Raw genomic sequence first — 19,916 nt, forward strand, 5'->3', positions numbered from 1 at the left:
CATCACTATCAATGCTCAGGATATATAAATATATATAGAAGGATGTCATATAGAGAAGGGAGAAAGGTTGTTTTCTGCTGCTCCAGAGAAGTGGACACGGAGCAATGGATTCAAACTACAAGAAAGAAGATTCCACCTAAACATTAGGAAGAACTTCCTGACAGTAAGAGCTGTTTAACAGTGGAATTTGCTGCCAAGGAGTGTGGTGGAGTCTCCTTCTGTGGAGATATTTAAGCAGAGGCTTGACAGCCATCTGTCAGGAATGCTTTGATGGTGTTTCCTGCTTGGACTGGATGGCCCTTGTGCTCTCTTCCAACTCTATGATTCTGTAGGACTGTGTTTTGCTGTAATTCCATGAGAATATAGAAACAGCACAGAACTGAAAACAAAATTACATTTCAACGATTTTTAAAGCAAGTTTCTAGCCCCTATGGTCAGGAACACATGCATGTTGAAACTGTGTGGACAATGACTTCTGAAAACATAGACATCTGAGAAATGGTTAAAATGCATTTCCAGTGGGGCTTCCATGGCCTGCATAGGTCCTTGGCCCTCCACTTGAACATTTTTGAACTTGTATTTTCTCTTCCCTCTGGTTTGTTGATTTGCAATTCCTCCTCTTGGTTGGTCCCTGGTTGTTTAGCTGGAACCCTGCTGCCCATCCTATAACAAAATCTGTCCACAGGTGTCAGCTTTTATAATCAAATAAATCAAGCCACTGTGATAAGTATATGTGGTTATGGGCTTCTGTTTCATATTTCTGTGAGTAGGACTATTGGTGTAAGTTGCCTAGGGAAATACCTTGACGCCCTCTTAAGACTTGACAAAGGGCTCTCTCTCTCTCTCTCTCTCTCTCTCTCTCTCACACACACACACACACACACACACACACACACACACAAAACACACACCTCAGTTCTGTTGTGCATGTGGTAGTCTGTTGAAGCATATAGCTATGCTCCATGCAACGTATCTATTTGTAAATAAACGCAAAATATTACAAGACAACTTGCACCTGCATTTTTGGACACCAAAGTCAATATAGGTTAGGCAAGGCCTTGGTTTTCAAATGGTTCCTATATACATATTTATGTTTTGTTTTGTTTATGGCCTGACAGCTGCACATCAGAATGAAGCCCATAGAATTGTGAGGTATGGGTGTATTCCACCAAATCCTTGCTGGGTGACGTTTCAAAGGCTGTAGTGGCCAACCACAAATGTAACCTTAATCACTGAAAGAAGCACACATATTTCACGTGTGTGTGTGTGTGTGTGTGTGTGTGTGTGTGTGTGTGTAGATTATATATATTGAAGAGCATGGGTAGAGTGTAAAGAAGGGCTGGGTATGGTTATTTCTGGCTTCTGTTGCCATTGGTTTAACCTATCTGAACTGGTCATAGTGCCGACATCCCTTAAACTTAGTTAAAATGCACCACAATCTTATTCATGTTTATGCAGAAGTAAATCTCCCTGGTGATTTACCCTCTGTTAAGTGTGCTTCAGGCCACAGCCTCAGAAGCGATGTTTAGACTGCAGTCCTGTACCCACCTCCCTGGGAATAAGCCTTACTACACTCAATGGGGCTTGTTACTGAGGAGCTATGTCTAGGATTGCACTGTCAGCGAAGTTTTATAAACCTGTAAAGCAGCTGTCCCTCCTCCCTCCTGGTGCCTCCATTGTCAGCATCACAACAGAAAGATCTGCAACAAGGGAGGGTCTCTTTTTCTTTTCTTTTTATCTTGTCATTCCAGAATCCCACTTCTCGCCTTCAGCTGCTTGCATCCATATTGATGGGGAACAGGATAAATAGAACAAGCTAATTTGTAATCCCAGATAGAAAATGATGGCTCGACTGTTTCCGTCATTGAGCACTCTGCCAGTTTAAACAGCTGATTAGTCAGCTTCTGTGGAATCGATCTGAATCAGTTCCACCTGCATGCTCCCACCAGGAGCCACTTTATTGTAAATCAATCATTCTGAAAACAACTCACAAAGGGGCCAGTCCTCACTAACAAGCCATCAATTTGACCTGTCTGTCTGGAGCACACTGCCAATTAGGAGTGCAACAAACATTTATTCAAAAATTATGGGCAAGTTTACACAGTTTATTTTTCCTCTTCTTAAGAGGCACCTGTAGCAATATATGTTGCTGTATCATGCTTGTTTTTAAAATCTTACTTGAGGAGGGGGCAGTTTCCAGCTATCACAATAGAAAGCGGTTTTGGTATGTGCATGAGAAAGAAAACATGTTCAGAATTTTAACAAACAGATGGGGCAGTTAGCCTTTATTACTAAAAGCCAATGTTAGCAGGAACTCAGAAGCTTTATGTCCTGCCCTTGATCCCCTAGGGTATAAAGATCAATCCTAGAAGTCAGAGAAGTTCTCCTCTTTCTTTGACATGATGAATTGCTAAATTTTGGCCTTGCAGGATAGTGGCTCATCCAACTGGCAGTGGTTGGAGAATCTGCCTTAGGAAGAATGCAGAGATATATAGTTTGGTCTTTCAACTTATCCTTTAAGATAGTTCAAACTATCCTAAATAAAAGAGAATGAAAAAGATATGTTCTAGTTTTCTGCCCTTTCTTTTTCTTTTTTAATTGGCGTGTCTGGGCATTTCATTTATGTCAACAGAAAAGTGTGAGAATAATGTTTGGAAGCTCTGTGTCGTCGTGTTTAGTATCTCAAGAGTGTAAGACTCTTCCAAATAGATGCAGGAGGGATGGGTGGGGGGATATGTACTGCTTTAAGCTCTGATGCCAGGCTGGGTGTGCTAGCTGAGATAATGCAATTGCATTGCCAAAGTGTGCTTTTCGAGACAGGTTATGGTTGACTATAAAGATGCGATACTCTGTCATACAAGCTGCATAACACCACAGCTCAAGAAAAGAAAAGAAAAGGCTAGAGAAAATATTTAATTCAAACCCTAACTTAAAAGCATAAGAAGAGCCTGTGACCATCTCGTTCAGCATCCTGTTCTTACAGTGACCAACCAGATGCCTGTGGAAAACCCCCAAGTTGAATCTGAGCACACAAGCACACTTTTCTCCTGTTGTCTCCAGTAACTGGTATTTGGAGACCTTACTGCCTCTGATTGTGGAGGCAGAGCGTTGTCATCATGGCTAGTAGCCATTGATAGATAGCCTCCTCTTCACAAGTCCTCTTTTAAAGCCATCTAAGTTGGTGCCCATCATTGTCTCCTGTGGGAGCAAGTTCCATAGTGTAACTATGTGCTGCGTGAAGAAGTATTTTAGGAAGAGCTTGGTGACTTTAAAACGTCCTACCGTCACAGAACTCTTTCCAAATCAATGCATTTGCTAAAGAGCTCCTCCACATGTGTCACAGAACCCCAGCACATTGCAGATGATTCTATGATGTTCCAGGGTGAATTGCACACTCATTTTGCTCAACAGATGGATAGGTCTGAGAACATGACCCAGAACATGTCCAATACTCTTGTGCAGCTGGAGAGGATTGAAAGGGTATGGATATGCTGTCTTTCACAAAAGTTTGTCTGCTATTACTAATATAACAAAACAGGTGTAAGGGGAAAGGCAGCGGACTTTGCATATTGTAAGACTCTTAAAAGGGAATGTGGGAATAGAGGAGGCACAATACAGGTCTATGAGGATCTGTAGTTGCAATGCAAGTTTCACCAAGCCCTTTTGGGAAGGAGAGGCATACAGTGGCTGATTTCTCCATCTCTTGAAATACAAAAAGCCAAAGAAGATTGTCACATAATAAAGTAAAAATGTCCACATTTACCAGGATAACTTAATTTATAATTGCTGCTGCTCAAAATGTGAAAGAGGAAACCACCCATTACATGCCGTTCCTCAGCTTCCAGAGACTGAAGCAAGAACTTGACAGTCCTTTTCATGTTCCCTCTCTTGGTTCTACTTTATTACCACTGTAGTCAGCCCATTCTTCAGAAATGCTGAAAGTCCAGCAAAAAATAAATAAATGGTTTCTTTAGCCTGTACTTGTCCTGCCAACTGATCCTTGGAATGCCTTTTGCTATAACTCACTTTCATTCTAGGCTGGAATTATGGTGGTTCAATGCCAAAAAGCGACACCAAATGCTTTGTATTTTCTGTCTCAATGACTTTCACCCTCCGTTTGTAAGCAAAGAGATGTAGGCAGAGGCCTGAATAGGACAGAGAAGGATTCACAGGTTTAACTGAACCCAAGCCCTTTTTATTATTTGGCTGAGGTATCTGAACTGTTTCAGTGGGACTTATATCAGAGTAAACATAGACATATTTGTTGTAGTATTTTTATGGTATTTGTAAAAATCTGCTTTGAGTCATTTCCACAAGTAAAGTAAGTATGATGATGATTATAAAATATCCAGTCTGGTTTCATACCTGGTTTTGGGAGAAAGATGGGGGAATGTGAGCCTGTTGGTTGCCCTTAATCTCCAAGTGGCTCTTGACACTATACCATGGTGTTCTTCTGCAGCGACTCAAGGAGGCACTGTACTACAGTAGTTCTGCTCCTACCTGCAGTGTCACTACCAGAAAGTCATACAGTCGTACCTTGGAAGTCAAACGGAATCTGTTCCAGTAGTCTGTTCGACTTCCAAAATATTTGGAAGCCAAAGCACAGCTTCTGATTGGCTGCAGGAAGCTCCTGCAGTCAATCGGAAGCTGTGGAAGCCCCGTCGGACGTTTGGCTTCCAAAAATAGTTCGCAAACCGGAACAGTCACTTCCGGGTTTGCGGCATTCAGGAGCCAAAACATTTGAGAACTAAGTGTTTGAAAAACCAAGGTACAATTGTACTAGGAAATAACTTTTGGGCTGTGGGGATCCACAAGGATCCAGTCTGTGCCTCCTATACTTTCTATATGGAACCATTGGAAGCTGTCTTTCTTTCTGGATCCATGTTCCTTCTCCTGCATCCTATTCCTCACTCTGTCATGTCCTCAAGTATCACCTTGGCACCAGATAATGTGTAGCTTCATGTCTACTGAGGAAGAGATCTGACCTTCCATTTAGTGCAGGGAAGGTAATAAATGACCATGTAATAAATGACCATTTCTACTTACTGCACTCAGAGCTAGGAAGGGTCTATGACCATTGGCAGGAAGAAAATTGGATTGCTACTTCCTTTTTGGCGGATTTCATGTGTTTTTCAGGGTTGTGTGGCCAGCAGAGTTGATAGCACAACTTTTAAAAGCATAGGAACCCTCCTACACAGGAGAAAAGGCAGCAACCCAAGAAGGTAATCTGGAATAAGAGGTAACCCATGCAAGCTGTTGTGTAGAGGCTAAAAAGTGAGAAACCCCTCAGTTCAAGTGTAATCTCAACTATGAATTCATATGGGGACCTTAGACAGGCAGGCGTTCTTCCAGTTTCTGCCCCCTCCATCCCCTGCAATATGAGGTCAATAAAACTGGCCTCTGTTACACAGGTACTGTAAAGAATACTGGAGAGCTTGACTTGTACTATACAGAAGCTATTATCGTGCTAAGATACACATTCTGGAATGTGAGGGTCTCAAGGGCTTGCAAATTGAAATCCATGCATTTCTTAGAAGGCAGTCTTCTGTAGGTCTTTAGGACTGTCATGGTGCCATAATTCTTCATATGCCAAGTCTATTTCTTGAGCCTGTCCTATTAAAAAAAAAAAATTCCAACTGGATCCCACTATCCCATATCAAGCCGCTACATTCCCAGCCAAAATGATCTGCAAGTCCCCCACCAGCTGCCAGTGTTTCGATAAATGCTCCGGAGTTGTGTCTGCAGCCAGATGGTCCTTGACAAAATCTTTGCATGTCAACTTGCATTGTGATATCAGAACAATTTCTTCCCCATAGTTTTGTGTGCATGTACACACACTTGCCATTATTTTGCTTCTCTCTTTTTTCTGCACTCAGAAGAAGGATTTCTGTTTTACCTCAGACATTATTCAGTAATGGCAGTCTATGAATCGCTGAGAATTTTGCATTAAATTCCGACAGTTCTAACACGTTTTATTCCAGGATGTGGCTTTCCTTGGTACAGAATTTTTATCCATAGAATGGATAGCAGAGAGATACACAGCTTTGCTATATATATATATATATTTGTTGTGTGCCAAGGAGGAAGAAGAATCGCCACTGAACCCTAGTGAACTGCTAAAGGAGAGACAAAGAGAAAGGAAGGGAATACAAATAATATGATATTTATTAGGGATAACTAACAAGACTTGGGAGAGTTGGCGTAGACTAATGGGAGAAGGTATGTGTAAGGAGCTACAGTGGCACCTTGGTTCCCGAACGGCTTAGTTGTCGAACAAATCGGCTCCCAAACGCCGCAAACCTGTAAGTAAGTATTTTGGTTTGTGAATGTTTTTTGGAAGCTGAATGTCCAACGCAGCTTTCACGGCTTCCAATGGAGTGCAGGAAGCTCCTGCAGCCAATCAGAAGCCGCTCCTTGGTTTTCGAACAGTTTCGGGAGTCGAATGGACTCCTGAGTTGGACCCTGAATGGCATGTTATCAGCTTGAGATGGAGAGAAGGAGAGGGAGAGTTATTTATTTATTTCTTTATCAATCAAACAAACATCAAGAATATCCCTTTCCTCTTTTGAAAGTCATTTGTCCCCCATGAAAGGGGGACATTTAATGGAGCTTGGTATCTTCTATTCCTTATAGGGAGGGAGGCTTGCAATTGTTTCTAAGGATTTCTACTTTTTCTTCCTTTCTTGAACAGCAACAAAATCTTTGCTGCCATTCCCAGTGATGGTTAAGCTGTAATGGGCAGACCGACAATTTTCCTTACTGTAGTCATTCTGTGACAGTGATAAATACCACCCCCATACATATATTCATACTCCATGAATTCTCTCTCTCTCTCTCTCTCTCTCTCTCTCTCTCTCTCTCTCTCTCACACACACACACACACACACACACACACACCCCACCCCAACCATAATTGTAGCCCAGCTCAGGGTTTGAGTCATGAGTGGCAGCAGCTGGTACCCATGAAAATCAGAGTGCTCACGATTCCAACTCCACCCAAGCTCTCCCACCAGCCCCAGCCTTAGCCTTAGCCTCGCCCCCTCTTGAGATTCAATATTATCATCCCGTGGTTATGTGTGAGTGACCTCAGCTGAAAAATGTGTGTGAGATGAATTCTTTTGTTTCTAGTGTTTGACTTGACGTACCCAGTTTACACATGCAAACTGTTACTTGATAGTCATTAACCGATGTACTTCAAACCAGCTCTGAATTCTTATCAGTGCTCCTCCTTATTAGATGCATTTTCTTTGGAGCTTGCATGCATGTTGTGATACCATGAAAACTGTCATATTTGATTATATTTTTTGTGAGACTTTTATTTTCCTTTCCATATGTATACCATGTATATTAGTTTATATTAGCAAGAGGAGGTACTTTGCTTGTTGGAGAAAATATTTCAGAGTCTGTCCAGTTTAATCTTGCCACCATAACCATGAGATGGCCACCCTAACCAGCAGCGAGGGTGTCCTTCAAAGAGTAGCCCCTAGGCACTGGCATCTAACATCTAGCAGCCGCACATCAGTCCTAGGGAAATTAAAGCCAATTTCTGGACACCAGACTGTGGTTTTTATTCATGCATCTAGACAGCATGGAGACTGCCTTGCCATATACTGACACAAAGGACAAATAGACCTAGTTATTATCTGTGACACAGTGAGAGCCCAGATGACATGCTCCGACAAGGTCTGAAAACAGTAAAATAGAGATGTTGAAAGGAACTGGTGTTAAAATGAAGCTCCAAGGACTGCATCATGGGATGGTGGCATGATTAGGTGTGTAGTGTCTTAAAGTAGCATATTGGGACACACACACACCCCTTGCCAGCTAACTTCCAATCCTGTCCATATAAGAGGCTGAGTTTGATCTTAGCATTGTTAGTCTAGTAAATTCTTTGTTGGAGTTCTGAATTTGCAATATTTTGGAGTGAGTGTTGATTCTTATGTAGCCAAAATAGCACCATTCATGTTATGAAAATACAAATATTATTTAGAGGGGGGGGGAATCCAGAGGGTGCTAGTCAACTAAGTTTTACTCAGACTAGACCCATGACATTAATGAGCATGATCCATTTCAATGGGTCTACTCTGAATACCTCCCACTAAATGGGGGTTGTACACCAAAAATAACCCAATGGAAACAAAGCATGCTAAATAGCCACTGGAATTGCTAGTAAGAACAGGTGAGGTCCGTGGAGAAGGGGAAATGGAATTGGCTGGTGAAGGGGAGGGTATGGCCCCAGTGGTCCAGGAGGCTTCAAAACAAGTAGGCAGTATAGGACTGGCTCAGGTTTCTTCAACATTTTCAGACCCAGGACCCATTTTTAACACACACGCATTGGGGAACCCATTTCTTAATCTTTTACCATACATGTTCCTGTTGCGACCTGCCTTGGATCTGGCTGAGACCCACTCGTGGTTCCCCACCCACCAGCTGAAGACCAGTGAACCAGCCCCTAGAGAAGGAAAGGAGCCCAGAGGGTGTAAAGAAGAGAGTGGGAACCAGGAAGTTCTGTATATTTATTCCTCCTTTGCCCTTTACTCCATTTCTGTCTTCTTCTCCAAGTGAAATGAGCAAAAGAGAACAGAGGAAGAGACATGAGATGCTATTTTTAATCATCTCCATAGAAGGAAGTGAGAGTTGCCTATAGAAACCAATGGAAAAATTAAGTTAGGATTGGGCATTGGTACATCTTACACCTAACAAAAATACTAAAAAATAAATAAAATAGAGCAGCAAAGAAAAGAGTTCCTGCAGGTTAAGGGATGGGCTGAAGCCAAGAGGGTTGCAAAATATAATCTTATTCTATTTTACTGAGTTTGGAGGGCTGTGCTGAGATACAGAAACACTGCACTGTTGTTAATGCAGATCAGAGGTAGGACTGAAGCTGCTTTGGATTCAAGTTGCACCCATACCATACATTTAAAGCAACTATTACATGCCACTTTACTAGTCATGACTTCTCCCAAACAATCTTAGGAACTAGCTTATACAATGGTACCTTAGTTTAAGAACATCTTAGTTTATGAACAACTTGGATTAAGAACGCTGCAAACCCGGAAGTAGGTGTTTTGGTTTTTGAACTTTGCCTTGGAAGCAGAACATGTTCCGCTTCCTGTTGAGTGTGTTCCATTTGTAAATTGAGTCCACCGCTGCTATGGGAAAGCATGCCTTGATTTAAAAACGCTTTGGTTTAAGAGTGGACTTCCAGAACAGGTTAAGTTCGTAAACCAAGGTACCAGTGTAATTAGTCTTAAAGGGGGGGGGGCAGGGACATTGGAGATACATGAATGACTTGTGCATGTGGTTTCAAATGCAAGAGGCTATGCAATGCAGTGAAAGCTTGTTCATGCCAGAAGCACCAAATTCTGTGTACAAATCCATTTAAAATGGATTTCCTCTCCAATCCTGGTAGGGGGCCCCACCAGTGACTTTGATGCCAGAGGCCTCAGACATCCCAGAACACGGCATGATTGCCAGTTCGTGTCACTGCTATTCTTGTAGCCTGCAGGTGTCAATGCAAGCACCAATAAAAATGAACCAATAAGGATAGGGAAAGGAATTTAGCAAGATGAGGAAGTTGAGGAAAATATATTTTTCATGCATAAGTCGATCAAATTCAGCAGCCTGCTGTGATGGGAAAGATACATAATATGATAAAGCTTGGTAGCAAAGACATGTGTGATTGAACAAACCAATGAAGAGATAACATTTGAAAGCTTTACAGCTTGGAAAGCTGTTAGCAAGCTGGGGTCCCCTTCATCATTTTTAATTTTAGTTTTACTGCCCTTCATTTGCTTTGACAGGTTGATGTTGCCATGGTGCAGTTGAAATCCTCATAAAAGTGCTGTTACCCTTTCCAAGAAGGCTATTTTTTCCAAGGGTTTATGCCACATTTTATAGTTATGTCAGAAGGTTTACTTGGTTTATGAATCCTGCAAGCAGTAGGATTGCTTTGGAAACTCTGAGTTGCATTTTAGCTTCTGCCATTTAACGGTTTAAGCTTTAAAAAAATATCACCATATCAACGTGTTATGTCCTTTCAATAATTAAACTCATTACAAATTTATCCTTTTGTTAATAAGGGCACATAAAAAGCATTCTATGCTTATGCTACCCATTTGATCCAAAAAATATTTGCTGCAGAGGGCGGGTGGGTGCAGGGAGCTGTCACATGTCCTTAAATATTGATCAGATATAGGAAACAACATCATCAGTCACATAAACATTTACGATTTGGGGGTGTGGGGTGGATTGGTACTTACACAGGGTTTTTGTCATACCTATAGAGTTATTCCCATTGGCAGGGAACCCAGTATGCCCATGACAACCTGTCCAAATCCTATGGCCAGCAGCATGCAAATGTCAGTCTCAAATATAGAAACTTCTGCCAGCATGAAAAATAGCATGTCCATGATAGCTCAATTTCTCTGACCATTGGCAGAGGAAGCATTCGCTTTACATCAAGTTAACATGGGGTCACAGCACAGTAGGGAGTTAGCCAAATATGTGACACTACCTAACTAGCTCTGATCCATATTGCACTTGGCCCTAAACTACAAGAACAGAGATTGACTAAGATATGTTTAGGCAATTTCCATTAAAAATGTAGTATCAGGTCATGTGGAAAAGAAACAAGCTGCCCAGTCTGTGTTTTTTGGTGAGCCGCCTATGATGGATAAGCTTGCTAGGAAGTAAGTTGCATTGAAATAAGTAAGACTTCTGTGTAAATGTGCTTAGGATTGTGCTGCAAGTAACTTGCAACATCACAGAAAGCCTACACCAGTGGATGGAATTGACCCCAGGCTTCTCAAGAACCAGGCTGGTAGTTTTTCTTCTGTTGCAGGCTTCCTCTTCAACTTTTGGGTGGCAGTGGTGTAACATGTGCCTTTACATTAAAGACATCTTTGATCCAACGATTTTGGGACAAGAACACTTCCCCCCATTTCTACCCCCTTCTCTTCAGTCAGTTAAGCAGGTCACTTTTGTTGCAGCTTTATAATCCTGCTTTGTCTTAAAAAAACAGTACCCTGTCAATGGTCCCTCCTTGCTCGATACTTTCCTCCTTAATTGCCTTTCCATTCGAGCCAGAGACGTATAGCGGCAACTGCAGTGTGGTGCAAAAAAACCCATTCATTGTTATCAGTCAACAGAGTCTCCTACAGGAGCACCTTAACAAGAGCTAGTTCACAACGAGCTGAAGGCACAAGATGGATGGTGTTCATAGTTCATTATTTGAACAAGGGTATCTGACTTATGGCAAATCTATCTGAGAGAGTGTTGTAGAATTCTATTTTATCTTTAAGAAATGGTGTTTTAGAAAAGTAAGATATTTACTTCTCTTGCAGTGAAGAATTTAAGTAGAAAAATTCCCTCTGTTTGTTTGAATCATACTAGAATGATGAGGCAGGGCCAAGTCATACATCAAGCAACCAAAAGGTGGGGGGGGCAGGGGGAAGGGAGAAACACGACTGCAGGGTTGTATTTTATTTTGTGCAAGAAGAAGACGCCCCAAATTGCCCCATGCTATTGCTGGACATACTTTGTGCTTTAAAAATATTGTTGCACACCACCCCAGTCTCTGAGCAGTGCAAGGATAGGGGGGTTCAAGTTCAGGTTTTGTGTTTCCTTTGGAATGTGGCACAGAGGAGACTGTGGTGTCTTTATGATACATGGTTTATTTACACCTATATACAACCTGAGCCTATGATGGAGGGGTTTGCAGCATCGACACACCAAAGGGGCCTTGCTTCCCCCGTAGCTACAGCCTTGTATTCAACCAGAAATCAAGCATCACTCTGTCTCTCTGGCTTCCTAGCCTGTTGCTTTTCCATTTCTAGCTTCTAGCTCGAACCTCTCACCTATTTTCACTCTAACTAACAACCAGTTGAGGGAGGGGGGCCACCACCCATTTGCTGCCTGGCACAGATCCACTTTATTTGTTCCTTTAATGACCCATTACCTAGGCCAGGCATGCCCAACAGGTCGATTGTGGTATCAGCTTTGGTCAACCCCCCCACCCCCACAGTCTTCCCCTAAAAAAGCTCAACAACTCCTGGCAATGACAATGGGTAGATCACAGCCAGTCTTTTATACTGTGAGTAGATCGCAGTCCCTTGGGAGTTGGACGTTCCTGACCTAGGCTATCGCCTCACCAGAATGCTAGCCTGACTTAATTTTTAACACTTGCTGAATCCATAGGTTACAAGGGTTACAAGGGTCTTGGCATACAGCCTGCTCCCCTGCCTCTAAATTTGTAACAATGAACTCATCAGTTCTTTTTTCTCCTTATGTTACTCCTTAAATTACATAAATGCAAATGTTTAATAAATATTTCTCAACAGTTTCAGCTGTTCTTCTCTCTCTCTCTCTCTCTCTCTCTCTCTCTCTCTCTCTCTCTCTCTCTCTCTCTGTGTGTGTGTGTGTGTGTGTATTCCTGGTCATGCCAGATACGGAAAACAACCATAAAGTTGATAGGCATAGATGAGATAAATATAGTCGGTGAGCATTTTTTGTGCATTCTTTTGGACCTGGAAGAGGGCATAACGGGTGTAATGGGGCAGGACAGGCTTATGCACGCTCTTGTGCACAGAGGCCAGGAGTGGAGCCCCCATGCAAAATGGCCACCACCTGTAGCAGAAAAGAAGGGAATCATTTTCACCACTTTGGATGGGTCACTCTTACAAGTTCAACACTTTATAGCTGCAATATCAAATGATGACTTCCAGATTTGAATGAGCTATAATATTCCACATTGCTTTACTTCACCTTACAGTGGTACCTCTGGTTACATACGCTTCAGGTTACAGACTCCACTAACCCAGAAATAACGCTTCAGGATAAGAACTTTGCTTCAGGATAAGAACAGAAATCGTGCTCTGGTGGCGCAGCAGCAGTGGGAGGTCCCATTAGCTAAAGTGGTGCTTCAGGTTAAGAACAGTTTCAGGTTAAGAACGGACCTCCGGAACGAATTAAGTACTTAACCAGAGGTACTACTGTATACTCAATTAGAGACAGGAAGATTCCCCACCCCCTTCATTAACAGGATTTGTACAATTAATTTCAGAATTCTGTTATTGCTTTAATTCCTTCAGTTGTTTTGCATATTCTCCTCCCTGCCATATTGCCAATGGAAAATAGTAAAAATACTGTTACAATTTATCTTGATATGCCTGATTTTAGATGCAATCGTGTGTATGTTCTTTTCGTGCAGTGTTCCACTAACACACACATGTTCCTGTGCCCCATTCAAAATGATAGTGATAAAACCTGGACTGTAATCTGCTTTCTTATAGCATCTGATGCACAGCTGCGTGTGCATGCTGGTAAAGCACTGCACAAGAAGAATATTGATAATAAGTAGAAGCATTTCAAGTTAGAAGTTTTGCATTATGAGAACAAAAAAATAAATAAAAAATCCCCAAACCCAAACAAACTCAGAGAGCACTGCCACTGTTTATGTGGGTGGGAGGAATTGAAATCTGAGAGGAACAATGGAAATTGAGTATGTGCTATGGTTTGTACAATTTTTAAATTATATATAATGATAGAGGGTCCCTAATGCATCTGCTGCATTTGGGGGGGGGGGGAATGTAATATCCAATATTTGGTGAGGTATTCAAATGGATAGAATTTCAGATGCATCAAGCTTCCGCAGCCTCTTAGAGCAAAGGTGCATGACACATAGCTTTAAAGCTAACTCCAGAGCTGCAAGCTTCAGATCCAGGGATGAAGGCTGTTTGGCTTTGGAGAGTTTTATTGAAGAATTAACTTTCTCTGGCCCATATCTGGCCCAAACATGTCCCTGACTGGTAGTTTATCATAGGAAGAGGCTGGTGCATTGTGAAGCATTTGAAGGAGTGTCCTGATACTGAGGCGAGCGACACTGCTTTGCAATGATGTCTCTGAAGTGCAAGCATATCACAAATCATTTGGGCTGCAGAAGCACAGCAGAACTGATGTGCACCGATGTTGCCATTTAATGTGGTTTCCCAGCAAACCTTTCATAAAATTCATGATTGTAGCTGACCTCTCTTACTGGGCTCCTCTCTCTTTTTTAAAGGCCTATAACCTGGCTTTGAGAAACTGTGCGCCGGAAAAGTGATGTGCAGAGAATCATGTTCTCTTCAGAAAAAAGATACAGGAGGTGAGGCTCCAGTCAAACAGTTGATTAAATGTCACAGTGCATTGGGCCATTTCCTAGACTGTGGTGGGATTTATTTCATTCTGTCTGCACAAGAAAAACCTGACCCTGTACTCTTCTTATGTTAGAGCTGCCACTGAAATGCAGGCTGAAGTTAATTTTAGGCATTTATTAATTAAACGTCTTGCCCATTCTTCACCCAAACGTCCCCGGGCTATATTAAAAAAGTAAAATAACAACAACCACCAAACAAAAAGTTTTAAAAAACAACACCTTATGATCACAGTTTGTTGTTGTTGTTCAGTCGTTCAGTCGTGTCCGACTCTTCGTGACCCCATGGACCAGAGCACACCAGGCATGCCTATCCTTCACTGCCTCTCGCAGTTTGGCCAAACTCATGTTAGTAGCTTCGAGAACACTGTCAAACCATCTCATCCTCTGTCGTCCCCTTCTCCTTTTGCCCTCCATCTTTCCCAACATCAGGGTCTTTTCTAGGGAGTCTTCTCTTCTCATGAGGTGGCCAAAGTACTGGAGCCTCAACTTCAGGATCTGATCACAGTTAATATACAATAAAAGCAGTAGCACATCAATACATCAGAGAAGTTTCAAAAACAGGGGACCTTCTAGGATCTGCTTAAATTCCCCCTCTGGGCTGGCCTTCCTCTCAGTCACTCTTTCCACTTCCTGTAGTGCAACAGAAAGGGGTCCATCCCCCCCAAAAAAGATATGCACTAAAAATAATGATCCTGCAGACAAAGTGGCAGTAACTAGGAAGAAGGTTTGGCTAGTGGGAGCTTTCAAATTCCTCTCCAGGAGGTGCCCTGTGTGGTTGATATCTTGCATATGCAATCACATACTGGAAACCTTCAAGGTCCTGTATGGCATTTAATAGCAGAAAGTTTTATGCCCAGCATAGGCAAGAAATATCCAAGGGCTCCTCTGGGGATTCCTCAGTGCAGTGCACTCATGCACCCCCCCCCCATCTGAACACCTGCTGTGGCAACTGACCATCAGCAGATTCTGATGGCAAGCCTTGTCCTCACTTGCTACCTGCTGCGTGTGGGCCAAGCTGCTGTTGAAGGCACAGTTGCAAGTTGCAATCTATGCTCAAGGCACAGCTTTGGGAATGTCACTTGCAGGGATGCTGCTTTGAAGATGGGCCTTGCCCTCTTACTGTTTTTCAGTCCCTTCTCAATGCAGCCCGCCCGCAAAAGTAATTGCTGACCAGAAACAGATAAAACGCCAGGGCAGAAAATTGGGAGGCTGTTGTTGGCATTTTGAACTTAATGCTATACAAGCCAGGACAGTATGCTAAGTGGATGTAGCGGGAGATTGAACTTTTGGTTCTTTTAGTAAAGCATATGCTGTGTAAATGGATCCCATTTGATACTTGTCTTTTGGACAAAAACACATTAATGAAATCCATGTTATGTTTAGTCTAGTCCCAAAAGCTGAAGAGCTCACATTCTAGTTACCTACTTCCACCAAAGAGGAAAGAGAGAGGAAATTTGAATAGGCAAAAAACAAATATATCAGTTAGGGTTACTCTGAGTATATGATAATCAAGGAAATGCAACTTGAGGAGAGGCACACAAAAGTTCTTTCCCCCATCTCTTCACTGTAATCGTTAACAAGGAAGAGCAAGTATTGGTCTGTTCAGCATAGCCAATGAAATGTTCCTCCACCATTAGAAACTAGAGGGAAAGAGTAGTTTTCTTCTTCCACTGTTACATCAGTAGCTGTTACACCAATCCACAGTCATCTAGGTGAATGCCTATCAAGAGGTATGGAACAAGACATGTGATTGGTAAAATGGCTGCTGATGTCACAAAGGCACTTCTTCCACAAGCCTAGTAACCAGCACACTTACTCAGAATAAACCCCAGCCTCCTAAAAGTTCTGTAGGAGGAAGCTGGAAGAGATGGTTGCGGAAACATTGCAGTTATTGCTGCATATTCTATTCCATTCCAGCATGACTTCGCTTTGAATTTCTTAATGCAGGAAAACATGAGAGGAAGGAGGATTGGGCTTAAGAAGGTAAGGCAGAAACAAGATGAAACAAAAGACTAGTTGGGAAGGAACACAGCCAAAACTACTACCACATATCCACATACATTTGTGGACTTCCTGCTAGTAATAATTACACCATAGGCTTTTCAGCAGCCCTGCACACAAAAATGACTTCTGCAGTTTTTCACGTATCCATCATCAGTTAATGAGAAAAGAAATTCCATTCAGAAACGATCAAAGGGAAGAGAAATTGCAGTGACATTTTTATGGGTGGGGTGTGGAGCTTTTTTGTTGCACTTGCCTTACCTTCAAGGTGGCCAAGGGGTTTTCTGAGAGCCCTGTATTTTTGTGGTCTGCTTTCTGCAGACCTCCTGGGTGCCCACACCTCGTGAAAGCCCCATGATGTCCTGAGCTGGGCTTTCCTATAACCATAGGAATCCAGGGAGATAGTCTGTCATGCGTCTAGCTTCCCTACATTTTTATAGTTCATTACTTATTTTAAATAAGTACAGTTTTGTTTTGTTTTTGTTTTAATTTGAAAGGAAAGATTTTCCTTTAAAAGGAAATCAGCAAGCTCTCTTCAGTCTCAGGTGCTCATTAACTAGCTTCTCCAGCCTCCTGTACTTTAATTAAAGCTGAAAGTCATGAGGTAGCTCCTCCCATTGATATTTTTCAGGTGGGGAAGTGTGAGCAGCTGGGGGAGCCAGGAGAATGCTGGAGAAATATTCAATGGACATGAAAAGCAAATGCTACCTTCAGGCACCTCGCAAGGCTAAGGTAAGCTCAACTCTGCACCTATCAAGTTTCTAAAAGAAATTCTAAGGCAGTACTAAAGCACACTGTGAATAGGTCATAAAACAGCAGCCAAAATTTAAGCCCTCTTTGGAAGATTTTTTTTAATAAATTGGAGGGTAGATAGTTTTCTGGGAATAGTGAGCAGCAGCCAATTGCAGTCATTTCATTGTCCCTTCATGCAGGATTTTCTCAGTCCCATCCTAGTTCTCCAGTGCTCAGTGGTGGCTCTCCAAGTGTTGTTGAATGGCCGCTTCCATCACATTAGGTCTGGGGCTGACGGGAGTTGGAGTCCACCAAGTCCCCCTTTCCTGTTATTAAAATACGCTGAAATAAAATTATGTTTGTAAAAGAAAAAGCGAGAACACCAAAACTACATTTTTTAGCATTTTGAATTCTAAACAGAACACTAATAAATGATTTGTTGTTGGCATCCATCTGCCTCGAGAGATGATGGAATGTGAAGTCAAACTGCTGTGTTAGCAGCACCAAAGTGACTTCCCCAGGGAAGTCCTGGGCTGCCTAGACAACAATGCCCCCCTCTCGGCCTCACTGATGTGGGCCAAAGGAAAGCAGGGCAATACATTTGGTGCTGACTTGGCTGCAGGTGTTGCCAGAAGGTGTACAATGTACCATGCAGCTGTCTTAGGAACGCCACTCTGCAGGGAGTGTGTAGGACAGGCACCCCCAAACTCTGCCCCCCAGCTGTTTTGGGACTACAGTTCCCATCATCCCTGACCACTGGTCCTGTTAGCTAGGGGTGATGGGAGTTGTACTCCCAAAACATCTAGATGGCCGGGTTTTGGGATGCCTGGTGTAGGGTTTCTCCTTAGGCTTTTATTTTTCCAAAGCTATCCTGCAAGGCAGCAGAAGTTTAGCATCAGTTTTTCCTTCTCCTAGATGGGCTACCTTCCCAGGTGGATGAGCCCCATCTGCCCCTTGCTTTCCTCTACTGCATGTGCAGAAACACCCTTCTTGACTGTTGGACCCATTATTGGTCTCGTCTGCTCAATCCGCTGGAGCCTGTCTTTGCATGTAGGGGAAGCTCCAAACTCAACAAGGGTTTGACACACATTGACTACTGTCGCCTGGTATGGCTGGCCAAAGCCATTTTTGGGGTGTGACCTCTGTTTCATGCTGACAGCTTCTAGGAGCCACAGGAAAGAGCTGAATGCAGGGTGGAGCCAAAGGTGGGCAAACTACCACACAAGGAGGATGCTGTGTCTCTCACCAGAGGGACTATCTGTCTGTCTGTCTACACCAGGAGTAGTCAACCTTTTTATACCTACCACCCACTAATGCATCTTTCTTGATGGTAAAATTTCCTTACCGCCCACCAGTGCTCGAGGGAAGGAGGATTTAGCTTGTGCTGTAGTACCCCCTACCGCCCATCTAGAATCCTGAAATACTCACTAGTGGGTGGAAGGAACCAGGTTGACAACCCCTGGTCTACACCCACCCACTCCCCTAAGAAATAGTAGCTAAGCTGTAAAGTGTAATTCTAGAGGGAGATTCTTGTTTCAGCCATGAAGGGTATAGCCAGGTTTGTGCTTTCATTGTCATGTTATTTGAGGTTGACACAACCTCTTCTTCCTACTACAAAAACAATACTATTGTACACCAGTAAACTGAGAGGATAGCCTCGAGAGTGACTACAAGGGCAAATTGGCAGGACATTGTCGTGGACAAGCACAGTCTATTAATTGCAGCAAAAACAGCTGTGGAACATGAACTAGCTTCTCAGCCCAGACAATATAAATCTGCTGGCGCTAAATGCCTTCATTTATATATGAGGATACAAAAGAATGGTCTTTAATTATTTCTGGCATATGTCCTTTAAATTCAAAGCTGAAGAATCGTTGCGGGCAAAGGGTAATACTTCTTAACAGGTTACACTTCCCTCAGGATTTCTTGATTGACATCGAAATGGGTTCCCCCCCTCCCCATCTGATTGACAGGATGGCAGGTGTGAAGTGATGCTGGAGTGCTGTAATAATGTGTCAAAAGACCTTAAATCAAGACTAATGTGTCTTCAGTGATAAGTTCCCATATGGCTCATATGGAATTACAGGGACAGGCTCATCCAGGGACTGTTATTTTTGGAATATCTAGATTATTTAATAGTTCAGACTCCAAGGAGTATTTGGACACAGGTTTAAGAAAAGCAATTGCTTTTTTTTTTTTTTTACTTTTGAGAGGGGGTTCCTTAAGGCAAGAGACGTATGTGTTGGGGGGGGGGGTTGCCTAGACAAAAAATGATGAGCTAACTATAAGAAGGTGCAAAGGTGCTTTGAGGAAATTGATTTTTCTCGACAAAACTTTACAGTAGGAAGTGCCAAATTCATATTAAGATTTCACTTCAAGTAAGTGGCAACTTTAGTCCCAGACCAAAACCAGCTTTCTCCACTGCATGAGGAGGGTTCCCCCCACCATCGTCTCTGAACTCTCAACAAGGACATTCAGCATTGGTGAGAGGGCAATTGCACTCACACTATAGTTTGACTATAAATGTTTACTGCTTGTCACTTCAGTGCTGCAAATGCAGCTACAGCCGTAGCAGGTGCTGTAACCTTCCAATGGTTTGACTTGACGTTTTGAGGCGCCATGATCTTGCGCAGGTCGCCTGACTCCTGGGGGAGCGTGTCCTGGAATACGTGCATCCCCACTTTCTCCCATGACCTGTTGGAGGGTATGTGAAAGGCATGCTCTCATTGAGGTGGCAGACCTGTGTCTGAGTTTCAGATTGCCAGTGGGGGCTTACATTAATGAATGTGCCATATAAATAAACAAAAAATCTATTCCACATAGAAAAACAAGCTGACTTGAACCAAGTTGAAGGACCATCAGGTTTACCTGAATTTTTGGGGTAAAGTTGGTGACAGAGGAGGGGTGAAGCGTCTTCTTCTCTTTCTTTCTTTCTTTCTTTCTTTCTTTCTTTCTTTCTTTCAACTTGGGGTTCAATTTTCAAAGTAGA

At 42.7% G+C, this 19,916-nt stretch overlaps 1 long non-coding RNA gene across 1 annotated transcript in view; it reads left to right on the forward strand.

Moving 5' to 3' along the window:
* The window catches only part of LOC117046288, a 31,522-nt gene extending 14,635 nt beyond the window's left edge, over window positions 1–16,887 (forward strand). The window contains exons 2-3 of the long non-coding RNA XR_004426552.1: window positions 14,060–14,143; window positions 16,827–16,887. This is a non-coding gene — a long non-coding RNA (uncharacterized LOC117046288). The remainder of the gene's footprint in view (window positions 1–14,059; window positions 14,144–16,826) is intronic.
* Window positions 16,888–19,916: the final 3,029 nt, after the last annotated feature.

This window comes from Lacerta agilis, chromosome 5 (assembly GCF_009819535.1).
Source record: "Lacerta agilis isolate rLacAgi1 chromosome 5, rLacAgi1.pri, whole genome shotgun sequence".
Lineage (NCBI taxonomy): Eukaryota > Metazoa > Chordata > Lepidosauria > Squamata > Lacertidae > Lacerta > Lacerta agilis.